Source organism: Crinia signifera, chromosome 5 (assembly GCF_055691185.1).
Source record: "Crinia signifera chromosome 5, ASM5569118v1, whole genome shotgun sequence".
In the NCBI taxonomy this organism is placed as follows: domain Eukaryota; kingdom Metazoa; phylum Chordata; class Amphibia; order Anura; family Myobatrachidae; genus Crinia; species Crinia signifera.
In genome coordinates, this window is record NC_139221.1 from 194,411,105 (window position 1) to 194,435,602 (window position 24,498).

Below are 24,498 nucleotides of genomic sequence, written 5' to 3' on the forward strand. Positions count from 1 at the left end.
ACCATGTGCACTGCAGGTGGGGAAGATGTAACATGTGCAGAGAGTTAAATTTGGGTGGGGTGTGTTGAAACTGAAATCTAAATTGCAGTGTAAAAGAAATGATGCCAGTATTTATTCTGCACAGAAACAAAATAACTCACACAAATCTAACTCTCTCTGCACATGTTACATCTGCCTCACCTGCAGTGCACATGGTTTTGCCCATTTTCCAAACTAATTTGTACTGTAATCAGATCTGAATAAAGGCCATTGTGTAATAGGCATTGCAGTGTGTGGCATATTGTATAATGGGCATTGCAGGGTGTCATATCCCCGCACCGGTGGCAAAGCAGGTCCAGGCTCCAGCACGGAATGTGGTCATCACCTGGATCCTCCCCGTCAGCCGCTAACACAGGCAGCGGCAGAAGGTAGATGAGCACTCTCTCACTGCAGCTAGCAGCTGGGAAGTGCTCCACCACAGTGTGTGTCTCTTCACCAGTCTCCTGTCATTTCCATCTCTGTGGCACGCCACTCTGGATACATTGTTTAAATGCCATACATGTTATCAGTGAATACATCTAAGGTAGTCTCAATGTAATATGAGCGTGTGTTAAACCAGCAATTATAGTGTGTACAACTGATACATTTTGTAGCAACAATTTGAACATTAGGAAATTGCCAGAGTGGAGGATGTTCACATAATTGCAATCTACTATAGAGCCTAGGAGAAACTCTAACAAGCAGGAGGATTCCACTGTGTTAACAGCCATCATATAATCAGGACAAGCAGACATTGCTACCTCACTTAGAGGAATATTAATCCCACCTTGTCTGCTTCACAGGACGGTACCATAGCAATTAACATTCTTAAAAAATCAAACCTATCATAGTATGATATTACATCAGCATTGATTTTTTACTTGATCGCCAGACCCTGTTGCAATAGATCAGAGAACCACCAAAAACCAATACGGTCTCCATGCCCACCGTGCTGCACTGATTGCCGGACCCTGGTGCAAGCGATTGGGGAACTATTAAGTACTATTTGTGTCCCCATGCCCACCTAATAAGAAGGGCCATTAAGCCGTGCTATTTTCAAAGTGTAGCTACAATATCCAATTGAATAAGCTGTGAAACCCACCCGCTGCGCCATCCCTACCTGCAGCCAAACAGATTAAATTGATTGAGACGCAAAACCCTGTCATATTGCCACCATACCCCACTGGATTGCCCAAATCCTCCCCGAACTTGGAAACCAAGCAGTGGAGGGCCAGGACAGTACTCAGGTGGGAGACCCCTTGGGGAAGACCAGGTGTGGCAATATAAGATCAGGGGGGAGGAGCTGCCGTATCTATCAATACCTGTATTAATGACTGCCAGAGTGAGTTTCTATGAAAGATTATTATTTATCCAATTTAGAGGCTGTGTCACCTTTCTTCCCCAGTAAACCATTTGAGGTACAGTACATTATTTTGTGTTACTAAGCATATTATTGCACACACCCAGGGGAATTGTATCATTTCACTGCCTATGATCACTGGAAATTGTACCTCTGATAAAAACAGTGCTCAAATGATAAATTAACCCCTTCAGTGGTGTTTTTTTTGGGGGGAGCGCTCCCCACTGGGTGAGTTTTTTATGGGGAGCGCTCCCTTAAAAAAAACCCGCCACTACCCCCCTGGGTCCGGGCAGCGCCACTGAACTGTCAATCAGCGGCTGCCCGGACCTGCGCCCCCCGCGGCGCATCGCTGTCCCCGGCAGCCGGCTTGTCATAAGCCGGCGCCGGGGACTTCTATTGAAAACCCGGAGGGGAGGGGTGAGGAGGAGGCGATGCTGCAGAGGGGAGGCAATCCCGAGAATTTTCCGGGCTTGCCAGGCTGGGCACTGAGGCACAGCCCGGAAAATTCTCGGGATTGCCACTGCCTTCAGTTAATGGTTAATGTGTGATAAATCCACGAATATTCCTTAACTAAAACAGTTTAAGGATCACACTACATTTTTAACAAAATTACCAAAATACCTGTGCCACCCAATGTTTTTAAAAGTCTTTAATAAAAGTTATGTCTTAAACTATCCATCAAATTCATTTATAAAGGAGTGCACCCAAAAAGCGTTTTTTTCTTTCTTTGTCAGCCTCTTTTCTGACAAAAAAATCCCCAGTGTACAACCATTGATTATAAACGCCGGGCGCACCGCCAACCAGTTACCTACAAGAATCTATCCAGTTTAGTAGTTCAAACAAGTTGGTCTCTAAACAGTTATACAGATTGCTAGTCTGTGCGGATCTTTATCTCTTCTTTTGAACAATATTGTTTCTGAGGCCTATCTCAGCTCCAAGATCTGGCACGACACATCGGTATTGGCACCATATATAGACTTTTTTTGCAATTTTCTCTCTCGTTTTTCTTACCACATCATTTATATATATACACCAGTCAATGTCGACCTTTAGGAAAAAAGAATGGTGTACCAGCGCTGGCTGTGCAATTATATAGACCAGACGGTTTCTCAAAAAATGAATTACAATTTATTTATACATAAATATAAAAACAAAAATAAAAACACATTAAATGAATTATATGTAACTAAGAGCACAAGATGTTATGTCCATATAGTATGGAGCTCCACAATTAGTGGCTTTACTGAATGAAATTTCAGAAGAGAGGTATGTTACCATCTGGTGTGTCACTGGTTGTTATACCAGGAGGGGGTGTGATGATAAGTCCCGATATAAAGTTCCCTTGTAGGAATTAGATGCTCTCCCTATTCGGCGTCTTCTCCTTTAAAGCTGGAATGTGTTTAGGAATTTTGCAGAAATCACATAATTTTGTAATCCAATTAAACACATTCCAGCTTTAAAGGAGAAGACGCCGAATAGGGAGAGCATCTAATTCCTACAAGGGAACTTTATATCGGGACTTATCATCACACCCCCTCCTGGTATAACAACCAGCGACACACCAGATGGTAACATACCTCTCTTCTGAAATTTCATTCAGTAAAGCCACTAATTGTGGAGCTCCATACTATATGGACATAACATCTTGTGCTCTATAGATACATATAATTCATTTAATGTGTTTTTATTTTTGTTTTTATATTTATGTATAAATAAATTGTAATTAATTTTTTGAGAAACCGTCTGGTCTATATAATTGCACAGCCAGTACACCATTCTTTTTTCCTATCTACCATTTGGGCCTGACAACCCAGTACCAGCAGCTGTTGATAGCGCACCACCCAAACCCATTTCAATGTCGACCTTTAGTCTGAAAAATGAACTATTACCAAAAAGAAGGATTGACAACCTGGACAATATCTTCCCTACCTCCATCAATGAGACCACCTCAGATTCCAATTGGAATGATGATCTAACCAGATTGAAGTATATATTACAACGACAAATTAGAACTAACTGGGACCTAACAAGCCTAGAAAACTACTGTAAATCAAAAATCACACCACGAAGACTAAGACCAAGGACTTTTCCGGCGTTTGAATTATGCACCGAAAATCTTACAAAAGAGTGGGAAAACAGTCTCCTGAAATGCTCTCAGGGATTGATGGGAATCCTGATCCAACACAATCACCTCATCCTAGATCAGTCTCTAAAGAAGTAGAAGCCCTAGGTAAAAAAACTAGAACCGTGGGAGTCAAACACCACCTTTCAACTTCATTTTGAAAAGAATAAAAAAGATTTAGAAGAGTATGAAAAAGTGATAATAGAAAGGAAAAAGAATAAATTCCGCTGGGCCAAGCGAAATCAACACAGGGATCCGAATCGATACCAACCATCAACTTCTGAGACTGATCAATCTAGCACAGAGGATTTAAGTGACGATAGTCACCAACGGGAGGAATCTCTACCTAAAAGACCCACCAACCATACTTACCAATCACAATCAACTGGAGCAGGCCAACTCACGCCGGAACCTTTTTTAGAGTACAGCAGGCGCAGCAGAGGCCCCAAACAAAACGAAAGACCAGACGCGGTAAAAAGAAGAGGAAGAAGAAACCCATCTCGATGGGGGCCACACATACCGAATCATTACCCTCTGAGGGGCATGGAAATGCAAGAGCAGGCATATCGCAACTACAGATAATTAACCTATCCCAACACACCTTATCAGAGACACAAGAACAAGTTCTACAAAAGGGGCTAACTTTCTGCCCCACGTCCACCTTCGACCGGTTTCAATGGGAAACTAATCTCCAATTATTCAGTAGGAAACTACTACTTACCCAGTTCCATGCGAAAAAGGAAGACAATACTCTCCCCAACACCACATGGACCAATCAAGAATTGGAAGCGTTGCAAGCTCTAGAAGAACTTGATGACACCACCACTACTAATGAATCTGAAAAGAGACCGATATGCAAAAAGCGATCCACCTTTTTCCCTCCAGCTAACATCTGCCCCGAGATACAAGTTTTCACCAAGATGGTCATACAAGACTTTGACAAACTGTACAAAAAAAGGAAACATCACATATATACCGGCAATACCAATAAAAAAGAAAGGAAAGCAATTCAAGAACTAAGAGAATGGAAGGATGTCCAAATTAAACCTTCTGATAAAGGGGGCAATATCGTGATATGGCCCCAGTCCCTATACCTACAGGAAGCCAATAGGCAGTTGGATGATGCAACTTGTTACACGAAGACAATGTTCAATCCAACATCGAACTTCCAAACCGTATACAATCGTCTCATAGATGGAGCGCTAAAGGACAACGTCATCACTAAAACCGAACATCAATTTCTCCAAACCCCCAACCCACGTGTAGCAACCTTTTACCTATTACATAAGGTTCACAAAAACCTGAATGAACCTCCTGGACGCCCCATAGTATGAGGAAATGGGGCCCTAATAGAGATAGCTTGTGTGTTCCTGGATACACATCTCAGACAACACGTTACATCACTGCCTTACTATACGCAGGACAATGCAGATGTGTTGAAAAAACTAAACTATGTCTGCCTGGAAGAGAATGAAATACTTGTCAGTATGTATGTAGAAGCCCTATATACCTGAATCAGACATGATCTGGGCATCAAGGCAGTAAAATACTTCCTTGAAATGGAAAGCATTGGTGATTTCCAGCTGTTCTTACTGGACTTACTAAACTTCGTCCTCCATAAGAACTACTTCACTTTCAACAACAGCTACTACATCCAGGGGAGGTGGACAGCAATGGGGGCAGCATGTGCCCCCACATATGCCAACCTCTTCCTTGGATGGTGGGAGCGAGAGGTGGTATTTGATGAAGCCATCCAGGTCTATGATAACTGCATCACAACATGGATGCGTTACATAGACAATATTTTCATGATATGGAGGGGTGATGAACAACAACTCAAAGAATTTGTTAACCATCTGAATACAAACACACTAAACCTCAAGTTTACACCCATGACCGCTCCAATATCTCATTCTTGGATCTCAAAATCTACAGAGGGGCCCAGAACATGATAGAAACTGAACTGTTCCGAAAATCAACCGCCACAAACAGTCTCCTCCACCAAACAAGTGCTCATTTTCCGCCCACTGTAACCAATATTCCAAAAGGAGAATTTTTAAGACTTCTAAGGAACTGTTCAAATTACAAAGTTTTCAAATCCAACTGCAAAGACCTCGCCATAAGGCTGAAAGAAAGAGGCTACTCTAACAGGTCAATTAAAAAAGCGGAAAGAATGGTAATCACCACAGATCGATCCAAAATGTTATTCCGAGACAAAGGATCTTCATCCGAACCAACAGATAATACCATCAGATTTGTAGGCAATTACTGCTCAGAGTGGAGAGTAATCAAGAACATCATACAAAACCATTGGCACATCATTCTCTGTGACAGTGACCTAGCTGCAAAGGTGAAACCCCAAGTAGACATGAGTTGGAGATGTGCCCCAAACCTAAAGGATCAACTGGTACATAGAAACTTTTCCAACACAACACCCAAATCCTCGCTCCCCAAAGGTACTCATCCCTGTGGAGGCTGCAAAATCTGTCCATACGTCAACAAGACCACCACAATAAAAGACAAGTATGACAACACTATCACAGTCAAGGATTTCTTCAACTGCAGGAGTAAGAATGTTATCTACTGCATAACCTGTCAGTGTAATATGAAATACGTGGGTCTGACCACAAGGATGCTCAAACAACGAGCCCTCTAACACCTTGGCAACATCCGCAATGCCCCATCAGATGTCACAAAAATGAAAAAACTAACTACAGTAGCAAGACAATTTTTAAAAGCACATGAAGGAAAACCTGCAGGTTTCCAGATATATGGTCTAGAACAAATCCGCCTAGGACTAAGGGGAGGGTACTTGAACCAAATACTCCTTCAAAAAGAAAGTAAATGGATCTTCTGCTTGGGATCCTTGGCCCCCAATGGCCTGAATGAGGATATCAAATATGGAGCCTTCTTGAAATAAAACCATCATTTAACTGATGTACTTTCTCAAAATTGTGTTATAGGCATTGCAGTGTGTGGCCATTGTGTAATAGGCATTGCAGTGTGTGGTATAATGTGTAATGGACTTCATGGTGTGTGTCATAATGTTTAAGGAACATTACGATGGGTGACATATTGTTATTGGGAATTGCAGTGTGTGGAATTTTTGTAAAGGGCATTACCCCTTGAAGCACATACTTTTTTAAATTAGCACATTGTTTATTTTTAAAATATCTGTTGGCGGGGCACATTTTTACTGTTAAAACTAGGAGCCATATTGTCTAGAAACAGCCCTGTTTGTTTCACCAGAATGCTATGAGGGGGGGGGGAGCAAATTTTATAGTTACGCCGCTGAACAGGGACGTAACTAGATATTCGTAGGCCCCATAGCAAAAGTTTTTAAGGGCCCCCTATTTAGCAACTAAATAAATATATGTAAAACATTACTTAGCCAGTAAAGATGGGCCCTCCTTCAGCTCTGGGCCCCATAGCAGCTGCACCCCTTGCACCTATGGTAGTTATGCCCTTAGCCAGGAAGATATACCTAGAGAGGTGTCCCAGACAATTTAGTGTTTTACATGAAAACTGACTTATCAAATTATTTGCAAAATGAATAGAACATGTAGTCAAGACATTGGCAAGGCTAGAAATAATGATTTTTATTTTAAATAATAAGTTTGTCCTTCAAATTGTGCTTTCGTCAAAAAATGCTCCTTTTGCAGCAACAGCATTGCAGACCTTTCTAGCGGTTAATTTGTTGAGGCAATCTGAAGAAATTTCATCCCACGCTTACTGAAGCACCTCTCACGAGTTGGATTGGCTTGATGGGCACTTCTTGTGTCCAATAAGGTAAAGGTGCTCCCACAACAGCTCAGTGGGGTAACTGGGGTTGAGATCTGGTGATTGCGCTGGCCACTATATTACAGACAGAATACCAGCAGACTGCTTCTTCCCTAAATAGTTCTTGCATAAATTGGCAGGTGCGCTTTGGGCCATTGTCCTGTTGGAGGAGGAAATCGGCTCCAATCAAGCGCTGTCCACATGGTATGGCATGGTGTTGCAAAATGGAGTGATGGCCTTCCTTATTCAAAATCCCTTTTACCTTGTACAAATCTTCCACTTTACCAGCATCAAAGCAGCCCCAGACCACCACATTCCCTCCACCATGCTTGACAGATGGCATCAGGCTTTCTTCCAGCATCTTTTAACTTGTTCTGCTTCGCTTTTTTTCCAGTCTTCCTCTGTCCAATATCTGTGTTCTTTTGCCCATATTAATCTTTTTTTTTATTGGCCAGTCTCAGATATGGCTTTTTCTTTGCCACTCTGCCTCGAAGGCTAGCATCCCGGAGTCGCCTCTTTACTGTAGACGTTGACACAGGCATTTTGTGGGTACCATTTAATGAGCTGCCAATTGGGGACCTGTGAGGCATCTATTTCTAAAAGTAGAGACTCTATGTACTTTTCTTCTTGCTCAATTGTGTATTGGGGCCTCCCACTTCTCTTTTTACTCTGGTTAGAGTCTGTTAGTGCTGTTCCCTGAAGGGAGTAGTACACACCATTGTAGGAGATGTCCAGTTTTTTGGCAATTTCTCGCATGGAATAGAATTCATTTCAAAGAACAAGAATAGCCGAGTTTCACATGAAAGTTCTCTTTTTCTAGCCATTTTGAGAGTATAATTGAACCCACAAATGAGATGCTCCAGATACTCAACTAGCTCAAAGGAAGGCCAGTTTTATAGCTTCTTTAATGAGCAAACTGATTTTCAGCTGTGCTAACATAACTGCACAAGTGTTTTCTAATAATCTATTAGTCTTCTAACGCGATTAGCAAAGACAATGTACCATTAGAACACTGGAGTGAGGTTTGTTGGAAATGGTCCCATTAAATGCTGGGCCAGTGCCGCCACTGCCCCCATCCCTCCCTCCCCACTGCAAACTGCCCGGCGAGTGAGTAGCACAGAAATGCGCAAACCCTGTCCATCAGGACAGGGGCCAAATTCAGATCACTACGTGTGATTCTGAATCGTCCCCTATATGAAAACACCCATGGGGTACATATAAATAATAAGTATTCCCAGAATGTATGTAAGTGGGACCACAGCAGATATTGTAGCTAGTCTCCTGTTTTCACTCGCAAAAGCAGCCAATGTAGTCTGTAGTACTTTTCACAAGAGTTAACGAAAGTGGGATATGTGAGAACCGTCCCCGGCACTCAGCATTTGCACAAATGTGGTCATCATAACTCACATGTGCCGTAGTGTGCGCACCTCCCAAAGAATAAATTAAATGATTCATAGTAAGATCATTAACTAAAGATTCTGTGTTTTTCACAGATTTTTGGTCAAATTGGCACACTAGAGATTTATTGTACACAATACTTCAAATTACCCCTAGCGCTTTCAGATAACTTACACTATAATAACAAGGTAAGTGTCCTCAATATATCGTGTAGAGGTATAAAGTCCTTGAATATTTCACAAGTGGACATCGGAATACAAGGTCATAATCCTCCAATGTAAGATAGGGAAGGATGATATTTCCAGACTCTGTATTTCTATGAAAGAAAAAGGAATAGTGCAACACCTCTTGCTAAAAGGGGATAACAATTTTATTTTTGCACTTACAATTTCAATATAATAAAAAGCATATAGTCACCAGCCGGTGATAAATGGTGGGGAGGTTACACCCAAGGTTTCTCCAACGATCCTACAGGCTCCGGAACCTCTTTGGTCGTATGGAAGTCAAGGGGTATCAGACAGGACTCCTCCTCCAGAGAACGGGTGATTCTACCAGCCACGGGAACACCTGCTTAATGCATTTCGGACCTTTGGGTCCTTCATCAGAAGCATGATGTTTCCTGTGGCTGGTGGGATTTAAATAGCAGACAGAAGGAGCCAAAGAAACTCACGTTTTCCGACGCCGGCACTGGAATCGGAAGTGAACAGAGTTTTGCTCGGAAGTCGGATATGCACCTTTTGCGGTCCACCCCGAGTTCCTCCTTGCGTTCCAGAGCCGGAACGTCACTTCCGGCATACTGTGGACGGAGCTTACATCGGAGGGATTTAAAAATCAAAGATAATCTTTCTAAAAAGGTGGAAGAAAATCCAAAAAACCCTAATGTACCCCCACAAACACAACAACAAAAAACTGAAACACCTAGGTGGAGAAAACAACCTAAAAAGAAATTTAATAAAGAAAGAATGGGTTCAGGTAAAACCGCGTATGTCATACCCCCTAAACGGAAAAGGGGACCTAACCAACATATGGGCAATAGGGAACCATATAGGGAAAATCCCCCTATGAATGAAAGAACCCCTTTTAATCGTTATCATACTAGAAACAGATTTGATCCCTTAACTCGTGATGAACCGGAACACACACTTTTAGAGTTTTTTAACAAATTGAATCACAACGATTTTAATCTCAATCTGACTTTTATCTGGAGCATGGAGAAAATAGTGTTTTTAGACCTTAACATACATATTAAGGATAATGTTATTTGCACTTCGAACCATACTAAGGCTACTGATTCCAATAGCTACATAGAAAGGAACAGTCAGCACCATAGAAACTGCCTCAAGGGTATCCCGTATGGCCAATTCTTACGGGTTAAGCGCAATTGCACAGAGAATGACATATATGAAACCCAAGTAACTGAGATGTCAAATCGTTTCCTTGCAAAAGGATATGATAAAAAGGAACTTACAATTGCAAAACAAAAAGCAGATGCTGTAAATAGGAAAGACCTTTTGGGGGAGCAACGTGAAAAACCCAAAATAAGCAATGAATGGTCTTTTATTAAAGATTTTAACCCAAATTTTAAGTAAGGCCATTTTTCGAAAGAATTGGTATCTTTTAAAAAATGATCCAGTTATAGGTCCAACTATACCATGTCATCCAGGTTTTATATACAGGAAGGCCCCATCACTGAGAGACAAACTTGTTAAAAGTAGTCTAGACGTGGTCTTAGGAAGGAGGAGCCACGACGGCGTGCACGTGAGGGAGGTGGTTGTGCTCTCCAGCGTCTATGCTTTCCAGCCGGTGAGACCTCTCTAAACCCCCCCACAGATGTGACTTAGGTGGCGGATTGACCAGACGAGGAATCGGGGTGCCAAGAAGTGGTGGAAGAAGGTCGCGTCTGACACTGGGCTGGCGTGTGCTTGTGGCGCCGTCTGATCGCGTGCCTCAGCGTAGTGACGCATTGGGAGTGAGCGGTGTCAGCGGAGGTAGACGGGCTGACTGAGCCGCTAGAGCGGCGGGAACGCTGGACCATGGTACCCGGCCTATGTGGTTGTTCGTGGAGTGGAGGTGGCGAGGCGCACGGACAGACACCGTAATTGGCGCCCTACCGAGCTGCCGGGAGTTGCCCAGCCGAATACCTGCCTCTGCCTGAGACCAAGAGCATCCTGCTCTCTGTATGCCGCACGGAGCTGCCCAGCCCCACACAGCTGTTCATTTACAGGCACGGTGGGTTACTTGCGGGACATTGAAGCAAAGCGACGAGTGACTGCTTGATACCCTCTGAGCTTGGTAAGTCCACACACACTAAATGGATTGTACAAAGTGTCGCTGACAGTTGTTGACTGCTTTAAACAAAGTTTGCCGAATTTGTGTCGGGCCCATTTCCTTGGCACCGAATGGCCCTCATTTAGTGTGAATAAGAACAGTGTGTGTGGTGAAGATTTGAATGCACATTAAGCAAAGTGTATAACCCGTGCGTTTTGCAAAAGGGCAGGAAGGAAGAGGCAGAATCTGCAACATTTACACATATCCCTCTTTGTTGTTGGTAACACTCTGCCCCATAGGATTGCAATGGGTAAATCCACCCAAAATACAGCTGCTGCACGGCTTGAGAAATACGCCCGCACTCAGCCGCAAGGCCTACCGCCGTCGCGTGATAGTACGCCCCACTCTACCCCCACAAAGAGCAGTGCCCCCCCTCAACAGCAAGACATAACGCTAGCCCAAGTCTTAGAGGCAATTAACGCATCAGAAACTCGGCTGTCGGGTCAAATTAACAAAGTTCAGTCAGACATTATGCTTCTTCGCGATGATGTACAGAAAATTCGCACTAGAGTAACAGAGGCCGAGACCAGAATCTCTGGGGTCGAAGATAATATAGCCCCGATGCAGGCACAGTTTAAAATTATGGCTGAGAGAATGCAGGAACTGCGCAATAAACTATCTGATATCGAGGGGCGCTCTCGCCGTAACAATATACGGTTTGTCGGGCTTGATGAACGGGCAGAGGGAGACTCGCCAGAAAAGTTTGTTGAGGACTGGCTAAGGCAGTCGCTTGGTCACGAGGCTCTGTCCCCCCAGTTTTCAGTGGAGCGTGCCCATCGAATTCCATACAGACCTCCAATACCGGGTGCTCCCCCCCGTACTCTGATAGCGAGAATATTGCTCTCAAAGGATCGTGATAAAATCCTGCGGCTCGCCAGGGACATGGGGGATCTGAAATATGACGGGAAAAAAGTCTCGGCCTTTCCAGATCTGCCATACGAGGTCCAAAAAGACAGAGCACGATATCGAGAAGTGAAAGCTCGACTGCGGGATCTGAAAATAAGTTACTCAATGATCTACCCTGCCAAGCTTCGTGTAGTTACCGAGGACGATACTAAATTATTTTTTTCTGCACAGGAAGCTGCTGCTTGGCTGGACCGAGTATACCCGTCTAAGTTACAATTGGCTAAAGTCTAGCTGTAATCGGAATAATGATGTACCTATAGTCGCAATATAATGAACCATCTCTGTGCGACATCTCAGTGACTTTAGTTTAAAAACTTTAACAACTTTTGCTGATATGATTCGGTGGGTGGGGGATTGAGAAGGTTTCTTATGTGTTTTTCCCTTTCTTTTGTTTTTTTTTTAATGTTATTTTTGTGGCGCTGGAGAGTCACACACGCCTTGTGAGGGCTCTATTATAACCTTTTTTTCTTCCCTTTGCAAGGGGTACTGGTCTCAGTGGACCATATAGGGGGGGGGGGGGAAGCAGGTGGGGGGAGGTAGTGCTTGAAGTATGCCTAAAGGGGTAGGTGATATAGGGAGGGGGGTTGGTGGGTATTTGTTTAGTGTTGTGTGTAGGTGTGTATTTGTAGTGTATCAACAGACATATTGTGCGGTACAGCCTTGGTTTCAGCTAGTAGCACTGTTAAACATGAGCTGTTTGTTATTCCTAGAGTACGCTAATGGTTAGCTTCATGACATGGAATGTTAGAGGTATGGGGGAAAAAATTAAGAGGTCCCTGGTGCTCAACCAATGTCGATCCGCATCCGCGGATGTCATCTGCCTCCAGGAAACGCACATTAGCGGCGACAGGGTAGCTTCTTTGCGGCGTCCCTGGATGGGAAATGTTTTCCACTCATGCTTTTCTTCTTCTGCACGAGGTGTGTCTATTATTTTTAAAAAAAACACTGTGTTCGAGATGGTAGCCTCTGAAATAGATCCTCTGGGTCGATACGTGTTTCTGGATGGGTTATTAGAGACCAAGCGATACTGCATTTTAGCCATATATGTCCCTCCGCCTTTTACGTTAGACATCTTGAGGCTTGCTGTTAATTTCACTGCTGCACGCCCAGATAACTATGTAGTATGTCTGGGCGATTTCAACGCGGTAATGAATACAGGTAGAGACAGATTTTCAACTAGCGGCGTTGGCCCCGATAAAGAAACTGCAATGTCTCGCTTTATATCTGAGTTTGACTGGGTGGATGTATGGCGGGAAAAGTATCCCAGCTTAAAACAATTCTCCTTCTATTCACCTCCGCATAACACCTTTTCCAGAATAGATAACATTTTCATCTCTAGAAACTTAACCCCGAGGGTATCTCGGGTGGAGTATCTACCCCGCGGCATCTCGGACCACTCCCCGGTCCAAATACAGATTGAGACATCTAATCCAACCAGTATTAGGCTGTGGAGCCTACACCCCACATGGCTTTCTCTAATTGGGTCGGAGGAGGAATTTAAACTTATGGTGGAAGAGTTTCTAGAGCGGAATATGGATACTGCCTACCCCTCTATAGTCTGGGATTCTTTCAAGGCTTTTATACGTGGTCTTTACATTAAAAAAATCTCCCATGCTAAAGGTAAACTCCGGGAAAAGGCGGCTAGGCTGGAGGTACAGGTAGCGCTGATGGAAGGGAAATATATTAGCGACCACTTAGAAAACTCCAAAAGAGAGTGGCTGAAAGCCCAACAAGAATGGGTGGCACATCTTCAAACAATGATGGCCCACAAGATTCTGATAGACTCACATAAGTTTTACATGAATGTTGATAGATCTAGTAAATATATGGCATACTTGTCTAAACTTGATAAACCATCGACCATAGTTACTAAGATAGTCCTGAATGATGGCAAACTGGTCACCTCATCCGCAGATATCTCTGCGGCCTTCTGTGAGCATTTCTCTCAGGTATATAATTCCCATTTGACCACCGACGAAACCCAGATTAAAGCATATTTGGCTGATATTAGTATTCCGACTCTTAGTGAGGAGGATAGTAATAATCTGGAGGAGTCCTTTTCTATCAACGAGGTCGAGGCAGCTATTAGGTCCCTCCCTACTGGAAAGGCTCCAGGAGCGGACGGTCTCCCCTGTGAGCTTTATAAAGAATTTTCCGAAACCCTTGCCCCGCGGTTGCTGCAAATGTACGACAGAATGGAACTAGAAGGTCGATTATCTGACTCTATGTCCGAGGCCATTATATCGGTCATCCCCAAAAGTGGGAAAGATCTGAGCCTGGTTGATTCTTACCGGCCAATCTCCCTAATCACGACAGATGCCAAAATCTTCGCAAAAATTCTGGCGAATAGGTTGAATAGCGTGATTGGGAAGATTGTGCACCCTGATCAGGTGGGATTTATGTGTGGTAAATCGACCAGTATCAACCTTCGAAGATTATTTATGTTCTTGCAGGTGGCTGCAACAAATAATAAAAAAATAGCAGTGGCCTCATTTGATGCCAATAAGGCATTTGATTCGGTCGAGTGGCCGTTTTTGAGACAGGTATTAATTGCCTTCGGATTTGGTGAAAGATTTGTCAACTGGGTCTTTCTGCTGTACAGGGCTCCGCGGGCAAGGGTTCTCACGAATGGTTATCTGTCGGAGCCTTTTCCCTTATTCAGGGGCACTCGTCAGGGGTGTCCCCTGTCGTCTTTAATATTTGCACTGGCAATAGAGCCGCTGGCCTGTAAATTGCGGTCATTTCTGGGAGCGAGTGGCCAACACCTGACGGTGTATAAAAATATTGTCTCGCTCTATGCGGACGATTTACTGGTTGGTATGGTAGATAGTCTCAATTCCCTACCTGTAGTCATTGACCATATTAAGGAATTCGGGGTATTTTCAGGGTTGACTATTAACTGTAGTAAGTCGCAGCTTTTAACGTCTTTTTCGGATGAAGGCGACAATTGGGGTAATAGCTGGGGCATGACTCGGGTCGCAAAATTGAAATACCTGGGCATAACAGTTACGGTGAGCCCTGTAGATTATGTTAGAGACAACCTAGACCCCATTATTGACGAGATCAGGTGTAGGTGTAAAAACTGGCAAAGGCTCCCACTAACACTCATTGGCCGTGCAAATTTGATAAAGATGGTGATACTACCTAAACTTTTATACATTTTCACTAACTCCCCTATATTAATTAGGGAGAAAAGCTTCTTAACAATTAACCAAACGATATCCGCATTCATCTGGCGGAATAAAACACCGCGTATTAAGTTATCCACTTTGTGTAGGGAGAAAGACCGGGGGGGTGTATCACTACCAAATTTTAAAATCTATTACTATGCGGCCCAAATGGCCCAGCTTTCCACCTGGTGGAAAGAGGACGAGTATTATGCAGAACTTGAGGGGTACATAGGTAAAATGTGCCCTGGGCACACTCCGTTGCAGGTTCTTTTACGACATGACGGTCTCTTAAAGGCTCCCCCTTTTATAAAACAAGCACGGTATATATGGAAGTGGGCACATAGAAAAATGGAGTATGAAGGTCTAGATCCAGATACAAATATATTTTCAATTCCGTCTTATAGTAAGCTGAACGGTAGTCAGGGTAGCAGAGCCTGGGGACACTACGGTATACATTCCATTGGGCAAGTATTTGATGGGCAAGAACTTAAGCAATACTCACAGCTGCAGTCTGAGTATGATCTTTCTAAGGGTATGTTCTATAGGTACCTCCAAATGAGAAATGCCACACTACAATACAATCGCCACACCCTCATTTCAGTTGTTGAAGCTCCACTAAAGTGTGCCATTAAAACAATGGGGAATAATAAGCTCTTATCAAAGTGCTATAGATTTCTCATGATCAACACCCAGAATGAAGACGATAGGGCGCGCATGCAGAAGTGGCTAGTGAATATCCCAGAGTTAAATGAGGAAACATGGAGCAAAGCCCTTAAAACTATGTGTAAGGCGACAAACTCGCACAGAATTCATCAGGTTCAACTGAATATTGTATACTATACGTACTTAACCCCGGATAGGATAAATAGATATTCACAGGCGGGTGGGGATAACTGCCCCAAATGTCGTTTACCAAAGTGTGATTTTTGGCACCTGATCTGGGCGTGCGAGCACCTTCAGAAATTTTGGAAAGGGGTAGAGGAAGTACTTTCAGATATTGGCCTGAATGATTATAAGGTGTCCCCCTTGTCTGCAATATTAGGGGTGTGGCCTAGTGATACACCAAAGGAGGTTGGCCAACTTTTGATTAATTTATGTGCGATCGCTAAGGTTTCGATTGCGAGATGTTGGATGGGGAAAAAGGGACCATCAATTAGAGAGTGGACTGCATTGGTTAACAACACTGTTAGCCATGAGCAATACTTGTATCTCTCCAGGAAGGCAATAGGAAAATTTAACAATATTTGGGATAGGTGGTATTCTTCACCGTATAGCAAAGTTAAAAGCACTCACTAACTAATTTGAAACATAGTGGGGGGTTAAGGGGGACCTTTTCTTATCTTTTCTTGAATTTTTAGTCACATACCAGTAGAATGCTTATATACACATCTATTTGATAGCAATGATCTGAGCAAGCACCCTTTTCCTAATAAGTGTCACTTTGAACGTTAGCTTTCACTATAGTAAACACTAAAGCCCTGTGAAGGGCAGCACAGAGTGATGACACTATATAGTACGAAAATATAAACTATTTACATTAACCTGTCTACGATGCACAGCAAAGGTGGTTAAAATTTGAACATGGGATCGAGGGACTATCTAGACCCGGCAATGATAATATGTCCTATGTTTTTCCTTTTTTTCCTTTTATCACGTCTCTTTCTATATTGCCTTTTTTCGCATACAAATGAAATACTTCCTGGAATGATACAAGGCTGCACGATATGCTCATATTTATACTAGGAGGAATTATAAGTTACAGTAAGCTTATTAGTTGAACAAGATGTCTGAAATTTTATCTTTTATCCAATGGCTGTATAATCTGTCTGGTTGTGCCCAAGATACACCTATGTCTTTTTATTGTGTGTATATGTCTTTGTATTGTCATGAAATTTATAAATCTTTAATAAAGAATAATTGAAAAAAAAAAAAGTAGTCTAGACGTGATGCTCCATACAAGTGATCGGACAAAGGGGTTCCACCGTTGTGAGATGTGCAATGTGTGTAGGACAGTCAAAGGTGCTAATAAAACCAAGGAATTCACTTTTAATGGCAATATTTTTAAAGTAAATGATTTGATCACATGTAATTCCAAAAATGTTATTTATTTTTTACAATGTGACTGTGGCCTATTCTATGTGGGCAAGACCACTAGAAATTTAAAAACACGCCTAGCCGAACACGTGTACAACATAAGGAAGGGTCTGGAAACCCATACGGTTCCGGCCCATTTTATGAAAATCCACAATTCAAAAGAATGTTGTATAAAATCTTTTGGTGGCCTAGAAGTCATATTACCTACATGGCGGAATAAAAATGTTGATACACGTTTGGCACAGTCCGAAATTAGATGAATTTTTAAACTTAACACCCTCGTGCCAAATGGTCTTAATAGTGAATTCGAGATTAAATGGTTTTTATAGTACCCAGTCCTTTTTTATAATTTTATCAGCTCGTATATTGTATATCAAATAATTTTTAGAACGGTTTTGTATTATGTATATTACTATTGACAGCCCCCCCCCCCCCCCTTTTTTTTTTTTTTTTTTTTTTATAAATACTTTTTATTGCAATTTTATCATAAGTTCACAAGAGCGTAACAAACAAACATTTAACATGATCTGACATAGATATATACCAATATAAAATGACATTCACTTATACTCGGCAGGTTCGAAGTAGGTCTGGTTAAGTTCACTACGTGCCCATCATCTTACTATATAAATATACCAAGCTTCGAGGAGTTAGAGCTCATATTTCCTAAGGCGCATCTATTGGGGGTGTTAACCGTGTTACTCAGAGCTACTGTTATCGGGGCGTGTTGCTCACTTGACTTTACATGAGCGGTTTCAATCATATCTAGTTCTCGTCGGAGATGGGATATAGTATTAAACTGGGACGTTGTTACTAGGATCAAGTCATTGGATGTCTGGTACTGGGACATTAATTTCTTAACTTAAAGAGAGGAAAAAAGGGAAATAAGGAAAAATAAAAATAAATAAAAGGCAAGCAAATATATCCATAAATAAAAAAAGCAAATATCCTTCAAAGTAGTTCACCTAATTACATTCTTAACACTAGTGATCAATATTGTGATAAAAGCAACAACGTTGTGATTGCGTATGAAAACGGGTGATTATCAATATATCAATTAAACAATTATTCCCTATTATCCCCTAACAGTTTCCTTCCCCTCCCATCCCCCCTACTCCCACCATGGATTATTATCTTAAACATGTGTCTCAAACGTGTCTTTAACAAATCAACATTTTATACATCCCGATAGTGCCAATACTTGGACTTCTTCCATCTTTCCCATACTAAGTTAAATTTATCCAGTGTATTTCTACTCAAGTGAAGGTGTCTCTCCTGTACCGCTGTGTAGTTGACCAGACCAATCCATCCATTTATATCAGGGCTATTAGCGGCCATCCAAGTTCTGGCAATTGCCATTTTCGCCAGCGCCGCCAGGTTAATAAGATACTTTTTTACTCCCGCCTCTAATCTGTCGCCTACAGTAATATTGAGGATACAACTTTTAAAAGTCAGTGCTACCCTCGGCACCCCTGTCTCCACCATAATATCCATTACTTGTCGCCAGAAGTATGCCACTTCCTGGCACTCCCACAATAAGTGGGAAAAAGATCCAGGAAGTAGTCTACACTTCGGACACATCGGTGAAGCACCAGCTCTAAATTTAGCTAGACGGGTAGTCGAAAGGTATGCCCGGTGTAACACAAATAATTGTACTTGCTGGATCCGAATGGAGATTGTATTTTGTACTATTGACGATATAGCCATTTGCCATTCGTCGTCAGTTAATGGGCCAGTATCATTCTCCCAATTCAACCTTAGGCGGAGCAGATTTTCACATGGGCGTTCATGGTTAAGGAATTTGTACAACTTTGAGATGGTACAATACTTAATATCTTTCTTTAGCAATTTTTTAATTGGGGATTCTTCAAGGTATAATGGGGGAGGAGACAAGACAGTGCCCAATAGGCTTCTTAGTTGTAGGTAACGAAAAAAATATGTTTGCGGCACCCCGTATTCCTCTCTTAGCTGCGCAAAGGATTTTAAGTACCCAGCACTGTACAGCTGGCCTAAAGTCCTAATTGAATAAGCCCTCCATGTACTTCCCAATTGCATCGTTTTAGGTGCCCCCTTATCCATCAACCCTTCTATGGGAAAATCGGGATCTATGCCTCTATATCCTAGTAAAGAATTGGCCTCTCTCCATATTTTAATAGCCTGGGAGATCACAGGTGGATCTTTTGCTCTTGTATATCCCCCAAGCAGTCTCCTCAATAGGGTAACCCCTGGGGTAGATGTTTCTATCAAGGCCGCTACCTGTTCAACATTCCCCTGCTGGGTTATCCATGGCCTTAGTTGGGTTAGTTGGGCTGCTATATAATACAGCCTAAGATCGGGTAGACCTAGGCCCCCCTCTTGTTTATCTCTCATTAAGGTTTGCAGTTGTACCTTAGGTCTGGTATTATGCCATATAAAAGACGACACAATACCATTAATTTTCCTAAATATGGCCTTAGGGAGATAGACTGGTGCCTGTTGGATTACGTATAGAAATTTGGGGAGAATTATCATTTTTAACAAATTGACACGGCCAGTAACTGTGAGAGGTAGACGATTCCAATTCTTACACTTCCTTGTTAACTGATCTATTAAAGGGTTAATATTCAAAGAGACATAGGCCTGAGGATCTTTAGAGATCCAAATCCCTAAGTACTTGAATGTAGGGACCCATTTCAAGGGGAGTGGATGTGGTGCCGTCGCTGTGCCTATTCTATTGACCTGAAGAGCATGAGACTTCTCCCAATTAATCTTCACGCCAGAGTAGCCAGCAAATTCACTGAGCGTCTGCAAAACCACTGGGAGGTCCACATTGTAGTCTGCAAGGTATATTAAAATATCATCTGCAAATAATGACACTATATCACTCTCTGGTCCGACCCGAAAGCCTCTAATGTTAGAGTGCTTTCTTAGAATACAAGAAAGTGGTTCCACTGCCAGGGCGAAGAGAACAGGAGACAATGGACATCCCTGTCTCGACCCCCTGGCCAGTGGAAATGCCGGGGAAACCCAACCATTCACTGAAATACGGGCTGTAGGGGCGGAATATAGCAGTTGAATCCACCTAATAAATTTGGTACCTAAGCCGATGGCTCTAAGTACTGCCCACAAAAAGGGCCATTCAAGGACATCAAATGCCTTTGATGCATCCAGTGATATTATGGCCGAGGTCTCTCCTTCATTATGGGGATTCTGCAAGTGACACTGTAGTTTATGAAGATTAAGGTTAGTAGATTTGCCCGGCATAAAGCCTGATTGGGCTGGGTGGATAATTTTTAATATATGTTTATTTAATCTAGTGGCCAACACTTTAGCCAAAATTTTAGCTTCGATTGGAAGAAGCGAAATTGGGCGATAAGAATCGAGAGACAGTGGATCTTTACCCTGTTTTAATATAGTGATGATCTTTGCCTCTAGCATTGACGGTGGCAGGGTATTGTCGACGTAGCAAGACGACAACATTTCCCATAGAGGGGAGGCGATGGTCTCCGCAAACTTTTTATATAGCTCGGCCGGCAGGCCATCTAGGCCAGAGGCCTTGCCATTCGGTAAATCCCTAATCGCCCCCCTAACTTCATCAATGCTAAGAGGGGCCTCAAGTTCCGCTGCCTCTGTATGACCTAAAGAGGGCAAATCTATATTAGATATATACTGCTCTATTTCAGGAACCGTATATTGAAGTTTAGAGGTATATAATTTCCTATAATAGTCCATAATTTCAAGTCCTATCAAGGCCGTGGTCTCAACCACACTACCATCTTCTTTTTTAATGTTTTCTTATATATGGACTTATTCGGGACGATTCCCAAAACTAACTGGACTTATGATAAAGAATAACCGGTGAAGAATTGGTTCCTAAAAAGAAAAAGAATAAGGACTGCTGGAAAGAAAAGAATCTCCGTGAAGAAACTGCTTATATTTATTTATGTTATAAAATGTAAATAATTTATAATATTGGGTGTCGTCCAATAGAATGTTTTACAGTGTACCAGCAGTGATGTTCCGGTCTTTGGAACGCAGGGGAACCTTGGGGTGGAACGCAACAGATGCGTGTCCTACCTCCGATGTCAGCTCTGTCCACAGTATGCCGGAAGTGACGTTCCGGCTCTGGAACGCAAGGAGGAACTCGGGGTGGAACGCAAAAGGTGCGTATCCGACTTCCGAGCAAAACTCTGTTCACTTCCGGTTCCAGTGCCGGCGTCGGAAAACGTGAGTTTCTTTGGCGCCTTCTGTCTGCTATTTAAATCCCACCAGCCACGGGAAACATCATGCTTCTGATGAAGGACCCAAAGGTCCGAAATGCATTAAGCAGGTGTTCCCGTGGCTGGTAGAATCACCCGTTCTCTGGAGGAGGAGTCCTGTCTGATACCCCTTGACTTCCATACGACCAAAGCCTGTAGGATCATTGGAGAAACCTTGGGTGTAACCTCCCCACCATTTATCACCGGCTGGTGACTATATGCTTTTTATTATATTGAAATTGTGAGTGCAAAAATAGAAATACAGAGTCTGGAAATATCATCCTTCCTTATCTTACATTGGAGGATTATGACCTTGTATTCCGATGTCCACTGTTGAAATATTCAAGGACTTTATACCTCTACACGATATATTGAGGACACTTACCTTGTTATTATAGTGTAAGTTATCTGAAAGCGCTAGGGGTAATCTGAATTTCTTGTTGTATCCGATTTGTTAGAAGGTGGGTGAACCTTCTTATATCAAATTACCAGCTGCATTCAGACATCAGCGCAAAAGTGGTATCAAACAACACCTTGTTCTTATTGTCCACAATCCTGCCAAAATTGTCCAATATAGAGGTTTGGATGTTTTATAGTTCTTTAACAATGCCGCCTGCAGCACATACCTTTATGCAGTAGTAACTAACATTCAGAGACCATTTGTGGGCATTGAAGGCATGCCTGTCGGGGCTGTGTTTGGGGGTCTCTGTTCAAGCTGCCGTGTTGATTGGCTGTTCATTTACTCTAGATGAGGATTACTAAAACATCTGCAGTGTGCGCATAGAGGCTATTATTCTGGTTGGCTTCGTAAGCTGCGAAAATTACAGCTTACCGAGTACCAGACGGCACACCCCACCGACCCGCCAAATTGCTGCCACCCCACGCAATGGAGACACATCCCCTCGCATGTTCTGCTGGTGGAGAAATCATTTGATGGTCGTTGAGCATTGAATGTTTTCTTCAGGCCACATAAATATAACTCAGTGGATCAGCGAAGCTCGACGAAAACAAGCCATCCTTGCCATCAAACCCCCTCGCGAGGTTCGGCGAGGCTCGTCACAAATGCAGCAAGCCCGCTGCAGTTTGTGGTGAGCCCTGCCATTTTGATGGTCACACTCACCATTTCCACCTCGCTGAAAAAAAAACAGTGACTGGGAAATGGTGAGTGAACACTGATGGCGACAATTTATCAGCACTGCTCACTGGCATTGAATATACCCCTAAATGTATGATTGCCATTACCTGTTTTTGAACAGGTTAACTAATAAGAAAGGTGTCAATCATAAATTAAAACTGAAGTCCAGGAGCAGAGCATTGTGTTCCTCCTGGAGATGGTCATGTTGGAAGGTATGCTTTGAGTGCCAGCATCTCTGTGAGAGATATGCAACATATCTGCTAAAAATGCCAGCGTCGCTCACATTTGTTATATAAATTAAAATAAAAAATGTTTGAAAAAGATTATATTTCCTATATACTGTAATGTAAATATTACAGTTCATTATGATGAACAAAAAATGTTTGCTTGGCAATTTTCACACCGATTTTGACAAATTCACTTAAGGGTTAATAGATATAACAAAAATTTCAGTCATGTGTTTATGGGGTCGAGGTTACAGAGATGAGCAGGAGCACTAATGTGCAGCTATGCCCTGGCATCTAGAAAGCTTGTACCCATGCCCAGGGTTGCCTTCCTGATCCTCTCCTTCAGGGAGAAAATGCTCTGTTCCTGGACTTCCCTGGTAATGTATGATTGCCATCACCTGTGGTGAAACACCTTTCTAATCAATTACCTAACTCCCCACAGGTGGTGGCAATCATACATAACTAGGGAAGTCCAGGAACAGAGCATTTTCTTCCTGAAGGAGAGGGTCAGGTAGGCAACCCTGATCCATACCTCCCAACATGACCCTCTCCTGGAGGGACACAATGCTCTGTTTCTGGACTTTCCTCTTTATGATCACCATCACCTGTTTTAAACAGGTTAATTGATAAGGTGTTTCAGCATAGAGGAATAGAGCATTGTGCGTCTCCTGGAGTGGGTCATTTTGGGAGTTATGCTGTACAAGCTCTGCAGACATCAGTAGGGCACCACATTAGACCTAACATGTGAATGAGAATTTGTATCCTATACTGAAGAGAAGTAATGGTCATGATTCTAAGTATAGAACTCTGTAAAAAATACATGGCTGAAGATCAGTAAAGATGACTGATCACTGTTGTTTATAGCCATGAAAATAAATCTGCTAATGAGCAAGTCTGCCATCCATCAGTGAGCCTCACCACAGATGAGTAGTATTGGATAGATCTAGATTCATTGCAGAGAGGAAGCACTAGGACCCTTTTAAGGAACCAATATTTGGAACATTGTAATCCCTACAAATAGAAAAGTGGTGGAAAGTTCCTTTATATAATTAAGAACACCAGTGGAAATGATTGATATAAAGATATAACTTGTGAATATAAACGTCTTTTGAACTATAGAAAACAATACACACTGACATGCACGACCATGCACAAATGTGTCTGTGCGAGTGATCAGGAGGAAAAGTGTGTGTGTAGTAAAGGCAGGGTGTAGTGGAAGGAAGCTTGTACTGACATAATATCAAAGCAAATTGTCAGAAGGCATGAAAGAGCAGGAAAAAAAGCACATTATCCTTTGGCCCTGTTCAGAAAAAGAACATGCTTGTGTTAGTAATAACTGTCACCAGATGCAGACATTTCTGTCATTTAACAATGAAAGAAACTGTTTATCAAGTGTTGGGGGAAAGAAAAGTACCGGGATTTTTCCACTGAATTTATAATACTCTAATCATATTTATGAGCAGATACTCCTAAACTACCAGGATTAAAAGAAGATTGTGAAGGTTTGGTAACCATCATCAAACAAAATTGTACATAATGGCCCTTATTCTAGTTGACTCGGACAGATGCGTATTTTGGACAGCTGAGTGTTCTTAGTGTCTGAATGCGGTAAGAAGCCGAGCAAATGGACCGCGAGTGGATGTTTCATGCGAACACCTCCCCCATCTGTGGGAACCTCCCCCATTCTCCGATGGCCGCCGACCATCGATTGATGGACCGAGC

General features: G+C 42.6%; 1 protein-coding gene and 1 pseudogene across 2 annotated transcripts in view; one reads left to right on the forward strand and one right to left on the reverse strand.

Annotated features, from left to right (window-relative positions):
• Window positions 1–24,498, reverse strand: part of AHRR (aryl hydrocarbon receptor repressor) — a 564,251-nt gene that overhangs the window by 194,022 nt on the left and 345,731 nt on the right. The gene's annotated exons all lie outside the window — the stretch shown is intronic.
• LOC146005959 (5S ribosomal RNA) lies at window positions 1,184–1,303 on the forward strand (annotated as a pseudogene).